Raw genomic sequence first — 6,896 nt, 5'->3', positions numbered from 1 at the left:
GGAGCAGCCGGGGCTGCCGGGGGGCAAATGTTTCTACTTTCAGCCTTGCTGTTCATGCACCAAACTCTTGAGCCATGGGCTGTGCTCATCGTCGCCCACGCAACGCAGAGCAGACAGCCGCCCGGCTGCTCCCGGCCTTCATCCAGGGCTTCTTGGAGCCGGTGTCGTGTCACCCAGGACAGGTCTGGGCACTGGGGACGTTGTTGCACAGCCCCAGGGCCCGGCGGCGTGCGGAGGTGCCGCCTGACCCCCCTCACCGCAGCCTCCTCCAGCCCGGGTCGGCGCTCAGCGCTTGCAGCTATCTCCAGGACAGGACCAAAGTCTGAGCCGTCTCCCCCAGTTGCCATGGAGAAGGCTGTAATGGTATTAGGAAGAGCAGCAAAACCATAAAAAAGCCTCCGTCCCTATTTAAACTGCTATGAATGATTAGCTCTACCCCGCTCTACGTCCACCTGTGTCCAGGGCCTCTCAGCTCCGCAGCCTCCGCCAGCAGCCCTGTTGTCCCACAGGCAGCAGGATCCCCAGCAAGGAGGGAAGTGGCTCCCGCTGCCGGCTCCGAGTCTCCCAGGATCTGTGTGTGATGGGAATCGCTGAGGGCCAAGTGGCTCTGGGAAGGCAGGGGCACCGCTGCTCCAGCTGCTGTGTCCCCCCGAGGCTCCTACACTGATAGCGACTGGGAATCGCTTCCCTGTGCAGTGGAAGGAACAACCGGGCTAGTTCTTGTGCTGCTTCTTGGGGTGGTTTTAGGGAGGAATTTGGCACTAGCTGTCAAACCCGCAGGAGGAATCGCATCCTGAGGACAGTGTCTGCTCTGAGAGGCTGCTTCGTGTCACACCGCAGGCTCTGCTGCTGCTCTCTCTGGCTTTTCTCTGCACACAGCGGTGCTCGGCTGCCAGGCRCAGAGTGACTCAAGGCTGAAGACTGGCCACAGACTGGCCGCCCGGTAGCCCCTGGAACTGGGGCTCACCCCTTGCTCTTCGCTCCGTGCGAGCAGCGCGGGCTGCTCGAGCAGGGCAGGCTGCGCCCTGCCAAGCAGGCRACGTCTGCTGGGTCCCCAAGGTCCCTCTGTGCCGCCGTGGGTGGCACAGTTGGAACAGCTCTTCTTCAGGCTGAACAAACCCASCTCTCAGCCTCTGTCCATGCATGGTGCTTTCCAGGTTCCTGACCATCCTSGCGGCCTCGGCTGACTTGCTCCAGGCTGTCGCTGTCCCTCTTGTCCTGGGAAGCTCAAGGTGGACAGTGTCAGGTTCGGTCTTGCAAGGGCAGACCAACGGGTCAGACCTCTTCTGACAGCAGAGCTCAGGGCTGGCTCCACTCAAACAAGTCTGCCAGGACCCCAGCGCTTTCTCTGCAGAGCTGATGGGTGCACAGGTACGATCCCGGCTCCCATTCGGGTGCCTCCCTGGGGTGTCTCTCCTCCCACTCATAACTGCAGAGCATCAACAAGCAGCTTCCASTGGGTCCCAGTGGCTTCAGCAACCATAAGCAGCCTGGAAGCCAAGCAAGTATTTTGGGCTTTTCTTTTACTGCGCGTTGGAGGCAGGGAGCAAAGAAAGACACCCAATGCACTGCAGGCCTGTAACCAGTCTAGGTTTAATACTCCATAAATATTAGCAGCTCCAGTTTCCTGTGACCTGGAAAGAGAAACGACAGTGAAAGTCGTTCACAAAATGCATCGTGCAGCTGCTGCCCTCGCAGCCCCGCGGCTCGGCGGGACACGCGCTGACCACCAAGGCTCTTCTCTCCCCGGGCTCTCAACGGCTTCCTCAGCTTTTTTACACTGCTGAAAGTGAGAAGCCTAAAGAGCTGGAAGGCCCAGCTTAGCTGAAGTCTGTATTTTCATTTGGGACCTAACACCAACACCGCCTGAGACAAGGTGGGCTGCAAAATCCAAAGCGCAGAGCGTGACACTGGATTGTCCTTGGCTGGGGGATGTGGCCATGAAACGATCCCCTGATCACAGGCTTCCTTTTGGGAAAAGCCTCATTGGCACGGAAGAGAGGCTGACCTGCTGCCAGCACTTCCCAGCCAGCCCAAAACGGTGCCTTCCTGAAACCACCCTTACACCCCACGCACGACAAGCTAGTGTAGCTGGAAAAACAGCTGGAAAAACAGGAAAGCTTCCCCTGAAATGAACCTTCTCTAGAGAGGGGCGAAATTACATTAAGTTCACAGCAATCACCACAGAATTGCTATTAGCTGAGATGGGCTGGATGCAGTGTRGGAGGGGAACTGCGCACATCCTCATCCTCGTGCTGAGAACAGGAATGCAAAGTGATGTGCCGGTCCCAAAAGCTGGGAATCACAAACCAGAGATCCCAGCTCTTGGTTCTCACTATTCCTGGGAAACGAGAGGGCCCTGTCCCACACAGATGTGTGTGACCACAGCTCCTTGTGGATGGGACCCCAGGCAGCTGTAGGAACACGACAGTGTCTCCCAGGAGGGGTGGCTGAACGTTGCCCACGTGCTGGGCACTGTGGCAGGGGCAGCGGGGCTCCCAGCGAGCCCAGTGACCTCAGCTGAGTCCAGCTGGGGAGGGAAGAGCAGCGGGAGTCGGTGCCTCCGCATTTCCACGCCGAGGCCTCAGTCCCGTTTGTCCTCCTGTCCCGTCTTGAGGAGGCCGCAGCAGCAACAGCTCGTTGGGTTCCCTGATGAACGAGAGACACGGGAGTCACCAATGCTAGGGGCTCCGCAGCTGCGGGAAGGTTTTGCTCCTCATAAGGGAGGCCCTTCTTGGGAAGCCAAGGAGGGATCTGTTTCCAGGGCAAACAGTTGTGATTCTCTGGAAATTGGGCCCAAAATAAAAGTAGGGCCCCTAGAAAAACATTCGCCAGTCCAGGCTTCTTCTCTGGGGCTCTGCTCTGTCACATAAATCATTGAGAAAATGTAATCATCACCAATGAGAGATGAATAATGAAGATAATTAAGTGCTCCAAACCCACAGATCAGCTAATCACAAGTATTCCCCATCCTCTTTCCAAAGAATTGCCACCGAGAGATCAACACTTGAGGAGTGACTCAGAGCTAGCTACTCCTGTCACACTTCTGCATTGCTGCAGTTAAGCACTGGCACTGCGCTAAGTCCTGGGGGAAGGGGGGATGTGACATGAATGGTGTTTTTACAGATGAATTAGAAATTATTTTTAGAAAATTCTTGCCAAATATTTTCTCTGTCTGGAGAATAACATCTCCTGTTGTCAGGGAAACTGGTGCTGGTTATATTAAGCTGAAAAATGAGAAACTGTATTGGTGTGCTCACATGCTCTGTGGTACGTGATTATGGGTTATCTGGGCCATGAATCCCCTTAGTTACTGTCCAAAGAGAGCCAGGATTTATGAGGGGTCCAGTTGCTTGGACTGACCCTTCTGTGGGAGTTATGGAGAGCAGAAAGTCAACCAGCCCCTCCAAATAACAGTCACACACCGAGTTACAAACTCTTGCAAARTTTCATTGCTCGGATGCCCCTTGCAAGGAATGGAGGGAAGGTTAGAAATGGGTGAAAATGAGTCCAGGATGATGGACCCTGACACATTTAGCCATTAGCCCTCAGCTCACGGGCCTTGCTGGAAAGAAGTAACCCCCATCAGAGCGGGAAGCAACAGGAGAGGCAGGACGGGATCCAGGGCATTTCTACCGACTTACCCCTCGGGTTGGCTGGGTCCACTTCAGAGTAGGGCGGAGGGGCCTCCGGTGGGCTGGGATAAGGTGGTGGCCAACACGGCAACGTACTGAAGGGACCTGCCAGAGGAGAGYCCCCTCACTGCTCCAGGCGTGGGGAGCCCAGGCACCCCTTCGAACCGCTCCTCGCTGCGGGAATGCCCTTGGGAGGCGGCGGAAAGCCCTAGCTCGACTCCTGCAAGCTCCAAAGTCAGGCTTTGCTCATCCCCTCTGCCAACCTCCTCCTAAAGAGTTGGGCAGCGACATTTGGGGCATCTGGGTGTCACCTCGGACGAGCAGCAATGACTGGGAGCATACGCTGAGCGTGGCGGGCAGGCGGGCACGCGTAGCTGAAGATGGAGGCGGTCGGACACTGCTGCAGGTTCACGGCTTCTCGCAGGGCGTCTGTTTCAGCAAACAGGGGAAAAATAAAAACATAAAAACATGCCAGTGCAAGTGACCCTGGTATGACAGAGCTTGTGCTGTTCCCCTGGGGACCTCAAAGTGCTTTTCAGGAACTAAGCTGAACAGCTTCAGGAACAACAGCCAGGACAGCTACCACTGCCGTGAATCCTTGAGCTGAGAAAATCCTGCTTGCTAAAAGGGCCTTTTCCAAGTAACTTGCACCTTATTTTCCTTAATGCCACCCTGCCCCACCGGTACTTGCTGTCTACCCCTGTCTCTGTTAGCCCTAGCCCCTATCTATAATGATAAATCATTTTTCACTTGAAAAGTCCTGCATTACTGGAGATAGAGATCTGATATTGGAGGCTTGACAAAAGATTTCAGGAGCTGTTAGCAAAGTTTCTAATTGCCCTTTCCGAGGGTCAGATCTGTCTTGTACATCCATTGGGATAATTACAGAGCACTAAACATCATGTTTGTTCAGAGAGCTGGGAAATGAGGCTGACGTTCCAGTTGCTCCTGGGAATGTTAATGACCTTGTTGGTGTCCTACACATCCCATGTGAAGCTGTGTCACCTCCTCTGGCCTGGCTAGGCTGGTTGGACCAGKACGGATAATGACTTTCCTGAGAGGATGCTCACTCTCGAAGGGACACAGACCGCCATACAGGTGGGAAATTTCCCAAAAATTTCTGAAGTCAGATCCCAGGGTGGAATGGGGAAATCCTGCAGATATCAGAAGGAGCATTGGAGTGTATGGGGACAAAGAAAAGCAGAAGAACCTGTCCCAGGAGTGAGCATGAGCCAGAACAAATCTGCAAGCAGGGCTTGGGAAGTGAGTGAAGGTGTGAGGAGAGTCCTMTATTATTATTATTATAAGATGTGGAAAACCTCAGAGCAAGTTTTCCACAGCCCTTAGCCTGTGTGCAAAGCAGGAGCAGCAGCCTGGGGAAAGGGATATGGGACAAACTGGAGCAGTGTGGGCCAGGAATGAGAGCCTGGCTGAGTCACAGTGCTGTGGGGAGGTGGGCGCTGAGCTTGGCTGGTGCCTCCTCGTTAACCCTTGGGTGTTTGCTCTTGCCCTGGGCCTGGCCTGGTTGTGTCATGCAAAGAATGGGAGCGGGGAGGATTATCCCGCTCTGATACAGCTGCCCTGTCCCAGCAGTGCTGAGAGACACGTCTTCCCTAGGGAGCTAACACAGACGCTCTGTCTTTAGGGATGGAGCCAGGATGCTGCCACCCTAAGCCTTGGTGACAAGGGGCCTGGCAGATGGCCCTGCATGTACCTGTGCTTTTATGTTCTACCTTCCCTCCTCCCTGGGACTGCTCGGCCTTCTCAGGCCAATGCAGGGTGCCCCCCTATGTGCCTGGGTGCCTTTCTGGCATCRCCCTCATTCCCCAGGATTGCCTGTGTGATGGGATGTGTGATGGGTGGATGTGATGGGAATAAAGGTATTTGCCACATTTCCTCCAAGCTCTTTAGAACTGAGTGTCCCTTTCCTACTACTGCATTTTGTAACTAGCTCTGTAGCCACTAGTTATGTGGTCAGGCATAGTTTGAAGTTAGTTATATAGCTAACTTCTGCCTGACGTGACACGGAGCAGGAGGAAACAGCCCAGAGATCAGGAAACTCACCTGATGAGCACAGGTCTTGGATGAGGCTAGAGCAGCTGCTAGCTCCATAGGAGAAGATGAACTTGAAGCTTAAAACTCCATGCATGGAGGCTAAGCAGGTGAGACAGGAATAAGAATGTGATGGAGTCAGCGGAGGGACCACACACCTTCCTCATGCCAGAGATTGCACTTTTATTACTCTCTGCTGTTGATTTGCCTGCTCCCATGCCCTTCCGTGTCTGACTTTTCCCTGGCTTCCATTCCAGGGGCATGAGGGCAACACCCACTCAATGACTGTGAAGCAATTAAGCCTCATCCTGTCCCAAATTAACRTTGTTAGTGGAGCAATTGGACATCCTTAAGCTTCTTTGCCTTSTATCACGTGCCAGGATGGACACACCTGGAAAAACCCAGTGAAGGACGGGGACCCTAAGACCCTGGGTCCAACTTATCCTTAGAACAAGTTCGTGGTGAAAGGTTCCCCTCGCGGCAGTCAGATTCTAGTTGTATCTTGTCTCAGCTTAAGCTATAGTCCTTCCTTTATAGTCCCAGGAAAATGCCTGAGTCAGCAGGGCTGTTAAATTTCTGCCTAACAGCCAGGACTCACCCTCTGAAAGTGCCATTTGTCTCCTACAACTACAAAGGAAGCTTGGAAACCGCCTGGATTGAGACACCAGCCTTTATCCAGCAGTCAGGAAAAAGGATCCCACTTTTAATGATCTTCTAGGGGCAGAGGTTCTCAGCTGAATAACCAAAATCCCCTTTTCTTGGGAGAAATGAAACAGACAGCAGTGTGAGGAGGTGGGACACGTACTGAGGGTGCCCTTGATGTGCTGCTGCTTGGTGCTGGGCTCCTCGCCGACGGTGCAGGCCCCCAGCAGCTGAAGTGGAAACCAGATGGTGGTAGAGCCCTTGGCCTTGTGGTGGAATATTATCTAGGAGAGACATGGAAATCTTGCAGGACGCTTGTGGAGAAGAGGAGGCTTGGTAGACCTGCTGGCAGTGCTGGAGGTGCTGAACGGGACAGCGAGGCAGTTCAGGATGGTCCCAATCACCACATCCTCCTGCTGCACTGGCTCCCTTCTCCAGCGTCACACTGACACCAGGACCACGGCGAGGATGGAGCAGGGTCCCTGGCTCCAGCTCGGCCTGGCCACCACTGAAAGAAGTGGAAACGGGGTGACGGGGATGGTGCTTTCACAGCATGTGCCGTTCTCC

Source organism: Nothoprocta perdicaria, unplaced genomic scaffold (assembly GCF_003342845.1).
Source record: "Nothoprocta perdicaria isolate Ctin4 unplaced genomic scaffold, notPer1 scaffold_59, whole genome shotgun sequence".
NCBI lineage: Eukaryota > Metazoa > Chordata > Aves > Tinamiformes > Tinamidae > Nothoprocta > Nothoprocta perdicaria.
Note: the sequence above shows the minus strand (reverse complement) of the source record.